Consider the following 17,979-nt stretch of genomic DNA (forward strand, 5'->3'; position numbering starts at 1 on the left):
TGCTGCCCATAAGAACTCCACCTCAGAACAAGACATACACAGACTGAAAGTAAAAGGTTGGAAAAAATATTGCAAGCAAACAGACAGGAATAAAAAGCCATTGTAGCAATACTTATATTAGACAAAATAGACTTCAGAATAAAGACCATAAAAACAGACACAGAAGGACACTTCATAATACTCAAGGGAAGAATCCATCAATATGACATAACTATTGTAAACACATATGTGCACAACATAGGAACACCCAAATATATAAGGAAAACCTTGGAGAACTTTACAAAAGATACAGACAGCAACACACTTATACTAGGGGATTTTTAACATTCCTCTGTCAACAATGGATAGATCTTCCAAACAAAATATCAACAAGGAGAAAAAACTAGATTTCCAGCCAAGACGGAGGCATAGGTAGATATACTGTGCCTCCTCACACAACCAAAAGAAGAACAATAACATGCCCTGGCTGGTGTAGCTCAGTGGATTGAGCGTGGGCCTGCGAACCACATGATCGTGGTTTGATTCCCAGTCAGGGCACATGCCTGGGTTGCAGGCCAGTTCCCAGCAGGGATATTTCTCTCCTTCTCTCCTTCCCTTCCCCTCTAAAGATAAGTAAATAAATAATGTTTTAAAAAAGAAGAACAATAACAAATTTTAAAAGACAACCAGAAACGACAGAAAACTGAACCACATGGAAGTCTGACAATTAAGGAACTAAAGAAGCATTCATCCAGACTGGTAGGAGTGGTGGAGATGGGCAGTGGGGCAGAGAGGACTCAAAGCGAGGTGGCAACTGGAGGACTGGGGTGGGCAAGGCAATGGCTTGCCAGGTTCAGACCAGGTGAGGTGGTAGCTGGTGGAGCAGGCAGTCACAAATTTGTGTGCAGATAAACCAGGAGGAATAATGGGAGCGAGACAGACCACGCAACCCAGGGTTCCAATGTGGGCAAATAAAGCCTCAAAACTTCTGACTGAAATAACCTGTGCGGATTGTGGTTGTGGTGGTGATGGGAGAAACTCCCAGCCTCACAGGAGAGTTTGTTGGAGAGACCCACAGGGTCCTAGAATATACACAAACCCACCCACCTGTGTATCAGTACCAGAAGGGCCCAATTTGCTTGTGGGTAGTGAAGGAAGTGACTGAAAGCAGGGCAAGAGCTGAGGAAAGCAGTATTGTTTCTTCTTAGACCCCTCCCCCACATGCATCACCACAACACAGCAATGTGGTTTGCCTTACCCCGGCAAATACCTAAGTCTCCAGCCCTTACAACATAACAGGCATACCTAGACAAAAAAGTATGGCCCAAATAAAAGAACAGATCAAAGCTTCAAAAATAGAACTAAGGGATGAAGAGGTAGCCAACCTATCAGATGCAGAGTTCAAAACACTAGCAATCAAGATGCTCACAGAAATGGTTGAGTATGGTCACAAAACAGAGGAAGAAGTGAAGGCTATACAAAGTGAAATAAAGGAAAATGTACAGAGAACCAACAGTGATGGGAAGGAAACCAGGACTCAGATCAACAATTTGGACCAGAAGGAAGAAATAAACATTCAACCAGGTCAAAACGAAGAAACAAGAGTTTTTAAAAAATTAGGAGAGGCTTAGGAACCTCCAGGACATGTTTTTTCAAAAAAATATATTTTACTGATTATACCATTACAGTTGTTCTATTCCCCCCCTTCATTCCTCTCCACCCGCACACTCCCTCCCCCACCATTCTCCCCCCCCTTAGTTTATAACCATGTGTCTCAAGTTCTTTAGATTCTATATTTCCCCCACTATTCTTGCCCTCCCCCTATCTATTTTCTACCTACCATCTATGCTATTTTCTGTACCTTCTCCCCCCTTCTCCTCCTCCCACTCCCCTGTTGCTAACCCTCCATGTGTTCTTCATTTCTATGATCAGGTTCCACTCCTGATCTAGCTGTCCTCTTGGTTTGCTTTTGTTTTAGGTGTGGTTGTTAATAACTGTGAGTTTGCTGTCCTTTCACTGTTCATATTTTTCATCTTCTTTTTCTTATATAAGTCCCTTTAACATTTCATATAATAAGGGCTTGGTGATGATGAACTCCTTGAACTTGACCTTATCTGAGAAGCACTTTATCTGTCCTTCCATTCTAAATGAAAGCTTTGCTGGATAAAGCAATCTTGGCTGTAGGTTTTTGGATTTCATGACTTTTAATACTTCTTTCCAGCCCCTTCTTGCCTGTAAGGTCTCTTTTGAGAAATCTGCTGACAGTCTGATGGGTACTCCTTTGTAGGTGACTGTCCCCTTATCCCTTGCTGCTTCTAGGATTCTCTCCTTCATTTTAGTCTTGGCTAATGTAATTATGATGTGCCTTGGTGTGTTCCTTCTTGGGTCCACCTTCTTTGGGACTCTTCCAGGACATCTTTAAATGTTTCAACATCCAAATCTTAGGGATGCCAGAAGGAGAAGAGGAAGAGCAAGAAATTAATAACTTATTTGAAAAAGTAATGTAGGAGAACTTCCACAACTTGGCAAAGGAGATAAAATTCCAGGAAGTCCAGAAAGCCCAGAGAGTTCCAAACAAGTTGGACCCAAGGAGGAACACACCAAGGCACATCATAATTACATTACCCAAGATTAAAATGAAGGAGACGATCTTAAAAGCAGCAAAAGAAAAGGAGACAGTTACCTACAAGAGAGTTTCCATAAGACTGTCAGCTGACTTCTCAAAAGAAACCTTGCAGGCAAGAAGGGTCTGGAAAGAGGTATTTAAAGTCATGAAAGGTAAGGACCTACATCCAAGATTACTCTATCCAGCGAAGCTGGCATTTACAATGGAAGGGCAGATAAAGTGCTTCCCAAATAAGGTCAAGTTCAAGGAGTTCATCATCACCAAGCCCTTATTACATGAAATGCTAAAGGGACTTATCTAAGAAAAAGAAGATAAAAATATGAACAGTATAATGACAACAAACTCACAACTATGAACAACCAAATCTAAAACAAAAACAAAAACAAAGTAGGCAACGAACTAGAAGAGGAACAGAATCACAGAAATGGAGATCACATGGAGTGTTATCAGTGCAGAGGTGGAGAGGGGAGAATGGAGGTTGTGGTACAGGAATAAGAAGGATAAATGGTAGGTGCAAAATAGACAGGGGGGAGGTTAAGAATAGTGTGGAAAATGAAGAAGCCGAAGAACTTATATGTATGACCCACAGACATGAACTAAAGTCAAGGAATGATGGTGGAAGGTGGGATACAGGGCAGAGGGGAATAAAGAGATAAAAAATGGGGCAACTGTAATAGCCTAATCGATAAAATATGTTTTTAAAAAAGCCTAAGTAGAAAATCTGACAGACCTCTATCAAGTAGAGATTTAATCTGTAATAAAAAATGTCCAACAAAGAAAAGCCCAGGACCAACCCCTAACTGGGGAATTCTATCAAACATTTAAAGAATTATCACCAATCTTTCTCAAATGCTTCCAAAAACCCTCAGAAAAGTAGGAAGAACTTTCTAACTCATTCTATGAAGTCAGCATTACCCTGACACCAAAATCAGACAAGAAAGAAAACCATAGGTCATTCATGATCCCTGATGAACATATATGCAAAAGTCTTTAAAAAATACTAACAAACTGAATCCAGCAGCATATTAAAAGGAGTATATATCATGACCAAGTGGAATTTATCCCAGGAATTCAAGGGTGGTGGTTCTTCAATAAGTTAAATCTATAATATGACCTATCAATTCCACTCCTAGGTATATTCCCAAGAGAATTATAAACAGACATTCTCACAAGGTATATACAAGGTGAAGACATATAAGAGTGTTCATAGCAGCACTTTTTACACTAACCAAAAGGTGGACACCACCCAAATGTCTATCAACTGGTGAATGCATAAACAAAATGGAATATATTTATACAATGGAATATTATTCATCTTTGAATAGAAATGAAGTACTGATACAGGGTACAACATGAACTTTGAAAACAATGTACTAAATAAAAGAAGCTAGTCACAAAAGACCACATATGGAATGATTCTGTTTATACAAAATGTCCAGAATACACAAATCCATAGAATCAGAAAGCAGTTTAGTAAGTTTGATATGACCAGAAGGTGGGGGAGGGAGAATGGGAAGTGAGTATTAATGGTTATGAGGTGTCTTTTGAGAGTGATAAAAATTGTAACTAGATAGATGATTGCATAGCACTGTAAATATACTAAAATCCATTCAGTTGTACAGTTTAAAAAAGTTGGTCCTCGCTGGTGTAGCTCAGTGGATTGAGCGTGGGTCTGTGAACTAGAGGATTGTGGTTTGATTCCCAGTCAGGGCACATGCCTGGCTTGCAGGCCAGTTCCTAGTGGGGGCACAGGAGAGGCAACCATACATTGATATTTCTCTTCCTCTCTCTTTCCCTTCTCCTCTAAAGATAAATAAATAAAATCTTAAAAAATAATAATGTTTTTTTAAAAAGTTGTGTGGTATGTCAATTGTATTATAATGAAAGTGCTATGGAAGAAAAAGAAGAAAGAAAGAAAGAAAGGAAGGAAGGAAGGAAGGAAGGAAGGAAGGAAGGAAGGAAGGAAGGAAGGAAGAAAGAAAGAAAGAAAGAAAGAAAGAAAGAAAGAAAGAAAGAAAGAAAGAAAGAAAGAAAGAAAGGGGAGGGAGGGAGGAAATGAAAAGGAAATGGATGAAGGAATAGCATATCACCTTAAGTCCATCTATTAAGTGCCCTGGTCAATCTCTCTGTATCGTGGGGCCTTTATGACTTCTCACTCATTGCCAGCGTTGCTGAGTGTGGTTGCATCTTCCAGTGTACATTGTGAAATCCTTTGGGTAGTCAGAAACTAAAATTTGATTCTAAGTGAAGGTCATGTGATCTGGGCTTACTAAAGCTCTGAAACGCTATGTAGAGCTGAATTTCTCCTTTGCTGTACAGGGTCATGTTTGGTCTTTTAAAGTATACTGTTCCTCATTATACCAAACCAGAAAATGAAGAAATCCTGTATTTTGCCCTTGTGCTCCATTGTGAGCCGGAGCTATGTTTCCATTTGCACCTGAAATGAAGCTGCTGACAACATAAGATATAAATGCTAAAGCTGCTCATGTAGAAACTTCCCTGAAAGTCCTTCTAGAAAATCAAAAGAAGGCATCAGTTAGTTCTATGTGGATTGAGAGCTTTGAACAAAACCATATTTGAAACACTTAAATTATACAATGGCAACAAAACATTACAAATTCCAGGGTAATCTGACAAGTCTCATGCAACTCAGAGTTCTGACAACTCTAACGGATAAACCAGCAATTGTGTTCCAGGTCTGACAAAACAAACCTATGATGAGTGGTCAGTTGCTTTGTAAATTGCTGCATCTAAACTGAGAAGATAAATTAGTAGTTTAAAAATGAGCTGTGATGCACGAGAGGCAACCATACATTGATATTTCTCTCTCTCTCTCCTTCCCTTCCCCTCTAAAGATAAATAAATAAAATCTTTAAAAAATGAACTGTGATTTGGGGGTGTAAAGTACAACATAGGAAATATAGTCAGTAATATTATATTATGTATTCTGCCAGTTGAGCACTGGAAATATTGGGGGGAACAGTTTTTAAAGTGCATATGATTATCTAACCACTATGTTGTAAATCTGAAAATAAAATATTATTGAATATAAACTGTAATTGAAAAAGGAAATTTTAAAAAATGAACTATGATTTACTGAGCTTAATAGTTTATTACTTGAGATTCTAAACCCTTCCTGGAGTCTGGTCTGTGTAGGGAAAAGGACTTTTCTTATCTCCTGAGCTCCAGAAGCTTCAGGCAGAGGCCAGACATATTTGGGATACATTCCAGGCTCTGGCTTCCTCTGGGGTGCATACTGCAACCTTCAGTACAGTTGTTCCTGTCCACTATGAGAGTCACATAGCTAATCTGAAGAGCTAGGGGTAAGGTCATCCTGCTCCAGTGACTCACATTTTTCCTTCCCTTTATCTCACTTGTCCTACTGGCTAGCCAGGAAATGGCCACCAAACTCCAGAAGAATATTTCCTATTGCTTGTACATTGAACACGTGTTCAGCAATTGTTTTAGGTATTTTCCACATATTAATTCATTTTACCCTATGAGGAAATCCTGTTATTCCTCTTTAGAGATAAGGAAATGAAGACAGAGAAATTAAGTAACTTGCACACAACTAGTGAATGTCACAGCTGAGGTTCTCACCCAGGCAGTCTAGCTTCACAGTTCAAGTTCTGACCCCCAACCTATCCTCTCCACTCCTGGCTGAGAAACAGTATCTAGTTTATAGCAATGTTGTGAGTATTGAATTATTATTATTTTTCCAGAGTAAGGTGGCTGTTTTCTGTCCAGTGAGCTGGAATTAAGAGTACATTTTGCAAACTAAGTTCCAGACATAGTCTGGAACATGCATTTCCATTTATTTTAAAAACCTAAGTGAACCCAAAGTGAAGTTCTGCATAAGCAAAGTTCCATAATAATGAATTTTGTTGGAAAGAAGCTCTATTAACATGTTCACATTTAATGGAACACAGGGTCACCTTGACTTTATGCCAAAGCTGAATCCTAAGTAGCATCTTTGGCTTTAAGAAAAGCTTTTACAGACCTAATTAATAACTTGTGGAATAAGGTCATGCACTTGAATATGTGCATACCCTGTTCTGAGAGTCTTTTGTCCTACTTTAATGCTGACGTTAGCAAACATAGCCTTGGTGGTTGTTCATCTACTAAGGCATGTTAGTCCTTCATGAACATTGCAATTCAATAGGCTCCATATGAAAGAAACATCTAGGGGAACCAATCCACTATAACAGGCACTGTTGCCATAAACAATATCAGAAATATGAGATCTGTCAGAAGACTACAGTAGGTTTCTGTCATCTTCTTTTATGGAAACACACACCACCCAAATAAATGCTGGCTCACCTCTGGTTTCTATGCTCTGTAAATTCAAGGGATTTAATGAATGCAATATGCCCATATCCTAAAAAGCAAACTAGAGAATGGCTCAATTCTTAAAAACCCCATAATCCCCAAGAACAAACCAAAGGCTTAAGCTAGTCTAACTCAGAAATTAAGAAATAAATCAAATAAATAATTTAAGCAATCTTTTCTTGTGTTTGGCATTTCTAAAAGAGAGAAGGGGGTACTGGGGCAGAAAGTGTGGCTTTTCTTGATTAATTAAGAACACTTAGGGAGACTTCCACCAAAATGGAGGCATAGGTGGAAACAGTATGCCTTCCCCAACAACCAAGTTTGAATACAACAAAGGTTTGGAGAAACAAAGACACAACCAAAGGACAGAAAATTTAATTATACCGAAGTCCGACAACATCTAACCGTTCAACGGGGACGGTAAGAGGGGCGGAGCCAGCAGCGAGCAGGGTTGGGCAGGACAGGTCCCCCGACCCAGGCGCGGAGGCAGCCTGGAACCAGTTGGGGTGCGGGGCAGACTGACCGCGGTCACACATTCACGCACAGTGAGACAGACCACGCAGGCCCCAGGGGGCGAGGGCTGACGGCGGTGGCACACTCGCGTGCAGTGGAACGAAATGCATGGGCTCGGTGACGGCAGCAACTGCGGCACCGGTGAGGGCCGAGGCGGCAGGCGGCAGACGGGACGCCACAGTCCCTTTTTGACCCCGCCCCCACATACAACGTCACAACCCAGCGACTTAGTTGCCCTGTTCTAGTGAACACTTTAGGGCTCTGATCCTGCTATGGAACAGGCACGAACAGCCCAAAAGATGGTGCAAGAAGAACTCAAAGTCCCAGAGCCAATAACTCTAAGAGACTGAGAAATTGCCAGCCTCTCAGAAGCACAATTCAAGACACTATTTATCAGGATGCTCACAGAACTGGTAGATTATAGTCACAAATTAGAGGAACATAGTCACAAATTAGAGGAACATATGAAGGCTAAATTAATTGAAATGAAGGGAGATGCACAGGAAACCAATAGTGATGGAAAGGAAACTGGGACTCAAATCAATGGAATGGACCAGAAGGAAGAACAAAACATCCCACCAGAAAGGAATGAAGAAATGAGAATTCAACAAAATGAGGAGAGGCTTAGGAACCTCCAGGACATCTTTACACGTTTCAACATCCGGATTATAGAGGTACCAGAAGGGGGAAAGAAACAGCCACGAGTGGAAAACGTATTTGAACAAATAATAAAGGAGAACTTCCCCAGTCTGGCAAAGGAAATAGACTTCCAAGAAATCCAGGAAGCTCAGAGAGTGCCAAAGAAGTTGGACCCAAGAAGGAACACACCAAGGCACATCATAATTACATTAGCCAAGACTAAAATGAAGGAGAGAATCCTAGAAGCAGCAAGGGATAAGGGGACAGTCACCTACAAAGGAGTACCCATCAGACTGTCAGCGGATTTCTCAAAAGAGACCTTCCAGGCAAGAAGGGGCTGGAAAGAAGTATTCCAAGTCATGAAATCCAAAGACCTACAGCCAAGATTGCTTTATCCAGCAAAGCTTTCATTTAGAATGGAAGGACAGATAAAGTGCTTCTCAGATAAGGTCAAGTTCAAGGAGTTCATCATCACCAAGCCCTTATTATATGAAATGTTAAAGGGACTTATATAAGAAAAAGAAGATGAAAAATATGAACAGTGAAAGGACAGCAAACTCACAATTATTAACAACCACACCTAAAACAAAAGCAAACCAAGAGGACAGCTAGATCAGGAGTGCAACCATAGAAATGAAGAACACATGGAAGGTTAGAAACAGGGGGTGGAGGGGGAGAAGGGGGAAGAAGGCACAGAAAATAGCATAGATGGTAAGTAGAAAATAGATAGGGGGAGGGCGAGAATAGTGGGGGAAATATAGAATCCAAAGAACTTGAGACACGTGGTTATAAACTAAGGGGGGGGGAGAATGGTGGGGGAGGGAGTGTGCGGGTGGAGAGGAATGAAGGGGGGGAATAGAACAACTATAATGGTATAATCAATAAAATATATTTTAAAAAAAGTTAAAATAGCAAAAAAAAGAACACTTAGGCAACATTCAGCAGAATAAATCATTAGTAGCCTGAGTTTTTTATCCACTGAGACTTCTACATTGTCAATTATTACCTAAAATAACTTATATAATTTGTGTTTTTAGTATGTAGGATGATAAAATTACTTTTCAAGCACAACCCACACAAATCCTGGGTTTATTTGTTATGAGATAGGGACTCAGGAGAGAAATCATGGTGGACAAAAAGAGTTTATTTTTAAAATGAGAAGAGAGATGTGGAGAATGAAGGTAATGGTGAGAGAAATGAAGCTCATAGACTTTGAGAGGAATGACATGCACATAGAGCTCTAATAAAAGTCACTACACGATCAGGGCACAGTGAAAGCACACAGGGTTCACACAGCCAGAGCCCTGATAGGTGGCTTTGGGGAGAAAATTAGATGATCTTGGACTTAAAAGATATATTGGATTTTGACAGATGAGGGTGGTAAATTGAGTATCTACCAAGACAGAGTTGCACAGGGAGAGGCCAGTAGCAGAAGGAAGTTGGGTATGCATAACAAGAATGATGGGGAGGGGAGAGCTAGAAGGGTAGATTGAAATCACATAGCAAGTGGTTTGAATGTAGAATAGATTAAAGAGAGAGTGAACATCAAAGTGGAAAAGCGATTAGAAGCCTATTGCAAGACTCCAAGTCAGGCATGAAAGCAAGAACGGGTGGGAGCAGTGACATGAGGATAACACAGTGGGAAAAATCATCATGGAGATATTCTCGAAGGTCAAATTGAAGAAGATATGGTGTGCTCCGTGAAAAAGCCAAGATAATCAAGAAATATTCTCCCTGTATCAGCTCCTGCAATATTCTCTTCCAAACACGAGTCATAACTGCAAGACAATAAATGAGAGATCAGTATGGAAAGCCCCAGCTGACTGTGTCAAGGAGTAAAATGAACATACAGTCACTTCAGGGGCTTATTTGATTATTGGAAGGAAAATATAGTGCCGAGGCAAGATGCCATGCATGCACCAGCAGGCAGCACAGCTGGCAATGTACTTTCAAATCTGAGACAGTACCTGCACCCCTCTACCCCCCCCAAAAAAAAAAACCCTGCTGGACGCACAGAGGCCCCTGGATGTCATGTACCTCTAGGCCAGTTGCTCCAAAAAAACCCTACCTGAGCATGAGCACTCTACTATTAGCCAAGTAGTCTCAGTAAGTATCCTTTGTGTCTGTGATTTTATTGTTTGCTATTCTGAGAATTACAAAACTGAAGACTAGGAAGGACTTCAATTTTCATTCAGTTCGAACTAAATTAGTAGTCTCTTCATAATAGTGCCACAAAATGGTCATGTAGCCTGTCCTTGGAAATCTATAATGGGGAGCTCAATGCATCTTTTGCTTTCCCTGAATATTGCCTCTCTTTTAACTACTTTTCCTAATAATTACTGTGTTAGTAAGTACTCTAGATGCTTTACCATGTTGATCTCACTTAATCTCCCACTTAATCCTCAAATTTTACAAATGAGAAAACTAAAACTCAGATACAGAAAGTGACTTGGCCAAGGTCATACAGATGGTATCAGAGTTGGGATTTGGAATGTTTGGTGAGCTCTACCAACTGTCTCAGAGATCATGGAGAAAAGTACTTTTCTGAGCAATTTGGGGAACTGAGGGTTGCTGAGAGAGCTGCTGACAGCTTAAATGCCTTATTATGAATTATTACTGCTACCGTAAATGTAAAGAGATCATAAAAGAAAATTCTTCTGGTCTGGTAGAACTTAACCCAAGGGAGAAGCAGAGAGAACATGGCTAAGGACACAAACATAGAATAATTGGGAGCCAAATGTGGGTGTGAGGAGAGTGGAACTGAAAAGGAATTGAGGACTGGTTCAAGACTAGTACAGGCCCTCTGACACTCAGGAGAGCTCTGAGAGACACATAAGAAAGGAGCCCTTCTCAGCAGGGCACCTCATATGGTCACACAGACTGCATCCTGCACAACTCCAGTAGCTATTCACTCACCATTTGCACAGGATCCCTGCTTTATAAACCCCCTGGGAACAGAAGCAGTAGTGTCCAAGGCTAGCCAGCTGTAGCCTCGCTGGGGAGCAGAGTAGTTATTGGCAGCTAGGAGTCCAGTGCAGAAGTAGAGGTCCATCCATTTGTGCACTAAAACCTCCTCCCTGGAAAGATCTCTGTTCCCTGTGCTTATTCCCCTCTGTTTTACTGAGCTTCTGAAAAAGATTCTTTTCGTAAATGTCAGCCTGGCCTTCCTGGGTTCAGGTTAACAATTAGATAAATAGAACGGGTCAGTCTCCAATTAAACAAAGAAAGCTGAGGACACCTGGTGGCTAGCAGTGGTAATGACAGCAGTCTTTCCAGGTGGTGGTTATGAGAAACCTGATGGGGCAGAGGGAACAAGTGAGGTTAAGCTCCAAAGCTAGAAAATTGGAATGGACAGGGATTCCTCTCTGTCCCAATTGTTCCGTTAACAAGTAGGAATTATTATCACCCCATATTTCATATGAAACAACTAAGGTTCAGAGGTAGTGACACAGGTCTAGGTAGCTGGTGATGATGTTCAATCTAGATCTTCAGATTTGTCGTCAAATGAATGCCCTTTTATCACACACTGTTACCACCAGTACCTGGGACAAAACTTTAGAGTTAGTGAGGCATTCTTCTTATTCCTGTCCTTCCAAGCTAAGGGAGGGAGATACTGTTTGAAGAAGCTATATATTAAGGGGTAGATTTCTGCAGATTTTGGGGGAAATCTGTGGCCTCAGTTACACAAACTGTAACTGGCCAGAAAAAGTGTGGAGAAACCCTACTAACTCAGAATCAAAACTCCAGCAACTCATCTCTTGATAACATTTGGTCAAAATTGGTGTTGACATATTGCATGCCACAAATGAAGCTGGACAATTTTTTGATTGGCTTGGGATTAGGCAATAGAGAAAGCTTTCATATCCTAATAGTATCTTCTCTTGGAGAGACAATTTTTAGGGAGGGGGCTCTAGAGGGTTTAATAAGAATGTTTGTCCCTCAAATACAAGAAATACAGGAAGGAGTCTGATCAAAGACACTTGAAATTCCTCTTAGAAGACATTATAGACAGATGTTTTCAGCCTAGGAAAGTTGATCTTGAGTTAGTCAGTCCTTGTGTGAACAACTCTAGTAACAAGTGAGAAGTTCATGCTCTCAAAATACAGTTCAATGAATGTTTATCTCTGTGTGTTACAAATATAAACCACTTCCAGAATTTAACTGCAGTCCGGCATTAGATATCCCAGTGAGTGAGTATAGATGGTCAAGCTTGAAGGGTGTAGTAGTAAGACAGCCTGCAAAACAGTTATTTATTTTATATACTTTTCCTTGGAAACAGAGTGAAAGTTTGGGAGGGAAAGGTAAACAAAAGGAAGGCTTTCTACAAAAATTCATTTTCGTTCTGCTTACCCTTAAAAAGCCTTATATAAAGACATTTCTCCAGCCTTAGAACTCAGCTGCAGCTAGCATTTCAGACCCATGAAGAAGACTTGCCTCTTTCATGGCCCATGAGATATGGGAAATATACTTATAGGAAAATGATCTTCCAAGCATGACAACTGGGAAAGTCTCCTACATGTCAGTTTGCTCTAAATAATCTGATTTTTAACAAATGCATTTTATTAGTTGAGAATGAAACAGATAACATCTTTATTAAATTGCATTCCATGGAAAAAATGAATAAAAACATTTTAAAGGCCAGGGTCTAGCTCCCATCCCCTTGTCTCAATCTCTTCTGCATGTGCCTTCAGTTGGGATTATGCATAACCACTAACCTGGACCATTATCATAGCTTTCTTTATCTCTGATCTTCCACACTTTCACTATGATGTCTCTAGGACTGGAATTATTTTTATTTATCCTATTTAAGATTCATTGGGCTTCTGAAACTTGTGGATTGAAATTTTCAGCCATCATCTTCTTTTTCATTTCTCCCACCTCTCCTTCTGGAACTTTGATTAAATGTATGTTAGATCTTCTCACTCTATTACTTGTGTCTCTTTTCCACTTTTTTCAGATAATTTGTTTTTCCAGGCAAAATTGTGAACAGTATCTTGTGACCTATCTTTCAATTCACTAACTCTCTCTTCAGTTGTATTTTGCCTTCTGTTAAACCCATCCATCTATTAAATGATCAATTTTCCTTGTTTTTGTAAAAATAATTTTTATTTATATTTAAAGAAGTGGGGAAGGGAGGGAGAGAGAGGGGGAGAGAAACATCTATGTGTGAGACAAAGACATTGATCAGTTGCCTTTTGCATGTGCCCCAACCAGGACTGACCTGCAACCCAGGCATGTGCCCTCACTGGAAATCAAACCGGTGACCTTTTGCTTTGCAGGACAATGCTCAGCTGAGCCACACCAGTCAGGGCTCAATTTTCATTGTTATATTTTTTAGTTCTAGTTCTCTACTTGGTTCCTTTTCAAATTGGTTATATTATATTTTTTGTTCCCTGAAGGTATTTTCAAGTTTTTTAAAAATTATGGTGAATCATAGTTATAGTCTGTATCTCAATTTTGATATTTGAAATCTTCATGAATTTGTTTCCCCCATCTATTTTTTCTGCTGGCTGTAACTCAATATATTTTTCTTGAATGTCTATTTATTTTTTACTATGTGCTGATATACAATTGAAAAATTATTTATAAGAATGATTTCAGGCCTACTAAAACAGTATCTTCCTGTAGAGAGTACGTCCATTTGCTTCTGACAAATACCTGGTGACACTGCCTACCAAAAGCCACTCTAATTTCAGGTCATTTTAAGTTTAGAGCTTCAAGTTCCTGGGACACACAGATAATGGATACCTAGGCTACAAGTCTATACAAGGGCTGGTTACTTCGGGTGAAGGGTAACTACTCAAGGTCTCTGTTGAAAGTAGCAGGAAAGCTTGTCAAATCTACCTGTTTAGGCCTTAAGCTTCAACTTTGTCTCCTTTGTTCATGAGGTCACCAAAAACAGAGCTCAGTTTCACAACTCTCTTCTGATTCATCAAATGCCCTCAGGGAAAAAGTAGCTTCTAGTGCTGGACTTTCCTTTCTGGATTCCTGTCTTCTAGATTTTAGCTCCATTATTTTGTGTCTTTTTTCATCTTTATGGAGATTTTATTGACATATATGTAGGTTTAAGGTATATGACATGATGATCTCTTATATATATATATATATATATATATATAATTACCAATTGTGTGCATATGGCAATAACTTTTAAGATGTACTCTCTTAACAACTTCTAAGTATATAATGCATTATTGTTAATTATAGTCATCATGCTGTACATTAGATCCCCAAGACTTATTCATCTTATAGGTGAAAGTTTGTGCCCTTTGGCCAACATCTCCCCATTTCCCCCACCCTCCAGCCCTGCCAACCACCATTCTATTCTCTATTTCTTTAAGTTTTTTTAGAGTTCACATATATGTAAAAACATACAATAAATGTCTTTCTCTGTCTGACTTATTGCACTTAACAGAATTTCCTCGAGATCCATCCATGGTGTTGGAAATAACAGGGTTTTCTTCTTTTTATGGCTGAATAATATTCTAATATATATGTATATACATCATGCAGGGTGGGGTAAAAGTAGGTTTACAGTTATCAGTATGCAAAACAGCTTATTCTTGTATTGTTATTTATGAATTATTGTATTATTTTCCATATGATCAACTGCAAGCCTACTTATGCCCCACCCTTCATATAATGTCATATTTATCCATTCATCCATAAATGAAAACACTTAGGTTGCTTCTGTATCTTAATTTTGTAAATAATGCTGCAATTAATGTGGAAGTACAGATATCTCTTGAGATCTTGATTTAATTTCCTTCACATATATACCCAAAAGTGGAATTCCTGGATCATATAGTAGTTTTTTTAAAAATATTTTGAGGAACTTCCATACTGTTCTCAATAGTGGCTGTATCATTGTACACTCTTAGCAAGTGCACAATGGTTCCCATTTCTCCACAGCCTCACCAACATTTATTGTCTCTTGTACCTTTGATAATAGCCATTCCAATAAGTATGAGGTGATAAATCCCTATGGTTTTGATTTGCATTCCCCTAATGATTAGTGATATGGCCCATGTTTTCATAAATTTGTTGGCCATTTGTATGTCTTCTTTGGAAAAATACCTATCCAGTTCCTCTGGACATTTTTAAAATCAGATAATTGATTATTTGCTATTGAATTATATGGGTTCCTTATGTATTTTGCATATTAACACCTTATCAGACATGTGGTTTGCAGATATTTTCTCCCATTCTGTAGCTTGTCTTTTCATCTTGCTGATTGTTCCTTTTGCTATGCGGAAGTTTCTAGTTTGATGTAGTCTTATTTTTTTATTTTTGTTTTTGTTGCTTATAATTTTAATGCCATGTCAAAAAAAATAGTTGCCAAGACTAATAATGCCAAGGACCTTTTTTCCCTATGTTTTATTCTACTAATTGTACAGTTTCAAGTCTTATGTTTAAGTCTTTAATCTTTTTTGACTGAATTTTTGCACTTGGTATAAGATAGGGTCCAATTTCATCTTCTGCATGTGGTTATCCAATTTTCCCAACACCATTTATTAAAGGTACTATCCTTTCTCCGCTGGGTCTTCTTGGCTCCCTTGTCAAATATTAGTTGAGTTTATATGCTTGGCTTTTTCCTGGGCTCTCAATTCTGTTCTCTGTGTCTGCGTGTCTATTTTTATGCCAGTACAGTACTGTTTAACTTATTATAGCTTTATAATAAAGTTTGAAACCAGGAATTATGATGCCTACAGCTTTGTTCTTCTTTTTCAAGATTGCTCTGGCTATTTGGGGGTCTTTTGTGGTTCTATATGAATTTTAAGATTGTTTGTTCTACTAAGAAAAGAGTGCCTTTGGAATTTTGATGGACATTTTGTTGAATCTATAGATTATCCTCATTATTTTTAGCTTTTTTATGAAGACAATTTCTTCCTATATTTCATCCAGTTTATCTCTCTGAACTCACTGGGGCAGTTAGTACAAATTACCTAGAAGCAGAGTTAAATGATATGCTTCTAACTACTCTCATTGTCCTCAGTCTCCCTTCCAGTTCTTCTTTCCAAAGTAACCAGGGATTCTTCCAAGACACCACACTGATTAAGTCATTTCCTGAACAAACATTTCAAAACCTTATGGTTTATTCTAAAATAAAATTCAAATTTTTTATTTTTTTATTATTTCTTTATTTAATTCTTGTTCAAGTACAGTTTTCTGTCTTATATTTCTTACTGTAGACAATTAAGTACAAAACTCTCTTCCTTGCTTTATTTATTTATTGTATACTGTGTGTGTGGTGCTCACTGGCCCATATTCTGCCTGATAGCCTGCCTCTTACCTCTCTTACCTCTTATTTAACTCCAAACTTACCCTACAGTGCAGCCAAACTGGTATATTCATTGTCATGTGGTAGGCCTGGATCCAGAAGACAGATGGGCTAAGTCCCAGGTCAGTGATCTTTGCCCCACACCATAATCCCATATCCAGGTTTAAGTCCATTCAACTTGAATATTTGTGAGTATTCTAATAAATTAACTAGACAAAAGTTCAACAAGTACATTTTTGTTTTGTTGTTGTTGTTGTTGTTGGGCTGTATTTCTTGTCAGGGCCCTCTGGGATGTAAGGTCTGAAAGTGAAATTATCATCAACATTTTGGCAACCTCTGTAGTCTCAAGGGTACCTAAAAATAAAACTTTAAGCTTCAGACTTGTTTTCCCTAACAAATGAGTGACCCATTGCCTGTGGAATTTGATTCCAAAGTGCCAGAACATCCTGCATCTAAATAAATCTACTCCCACCTACTGGCAGTTGCCTGAACTTCCAGTCAAAGCTGAATCACACTCTGAAAAACAATTCAGTGTCTGAGATTTTGCTGCTTATGTTTTCTTCTAGGATTTTGGACATTGCTGGTAGCAAATTCTTATCAGATATATCTCCCCAGCCAAAGGAAACAAACAAACAAACAAAACAAATAGGACTACATCAAGCTAAAAAAAAATTTGCACAGCAAGGGAAATCATCAACAAAATAAAAAGACAACCCACAGAATGGGAGAACATATCCACTGATACAGCTGATAAAGGGCTAATATGCAAAATTTATAAAGTACAACAAAACTCAATACAATAAAACAAACAAACAAACAAACAACCCAATTAAAAAGTGGGCAAAGGGCCTGAATAGACACTTCTCCAAAGAGGATGTATAGATGGCCAATAGACATATGAAAAGATGCTCAACGTCACTAATCAGAGAAATGACATCTAAAACCACAATAAGACACCATCTCACAGCTGTCAGAATGGCTATCATCAATGAATCAACAAGCAACAAATGCTGGTGAGAATGTGGAGAAAGGGCAACCCCTCTGCATTGTTGGTGGGAATGCAGACTGGTGCAGCCACTCTGGAAAGCAGCATGGAGATGCTTCAAAAAATTAAGAATGCATCTGCCTTTTGATCCAGATTCACTTCTGGGAATATATCCAAAGGAACCAAAAAAACTAATTCGTCTCAAACAACGTAATAACAGCTATGTTCATCACAACATTATTTACAATCAGCAAGCTATGGAAGCAGCCCAAGTGTCCATCAATAGATGAATGGATAAAACAATTATAGGACATTTACACAATGGAACACTACTCAGCTGTAAAAAAGAAGAAAATTTTACTGTTTGTGACAGTGTGAATGGACCTGGAGAACATTATGCTAAGTGAAATACACCAATCAGAGAAAGTTAAATACCATATGATTTCACTCATATGTGGAATCTAATGAATCAACTGAATTAACAAGGCGGATGGGGATAGACTCATAGATGCAGAGAAGATGACAGCTAGTGTGGGGGAGATCAAGAGGTGGAGGAATTGAGTAAAACGGAAAAAGGACTCATGGTCATGGACAACAGTGTGGTGATTGCTGGGAGGCGGGGTGGAT

This window comes from Sturnira hondurensis, unplaced genomic scaffold (genome assembly GCF_014824575.4).
Source record: "Sturnira hondurensis isolate 20B ecotype Veracruz unplaced genomic scaffold, ASM1482457v3 Scaffold0011528, whole genome shotgun sequence".
Classification (NCBI taxonomy): domain Eukaryota; kingdom Metazoa; phylum Chordata; class Mammalia; order Chiroptera; family Phyllostomidae; genus Sturnira; species Sturnira hondurensis.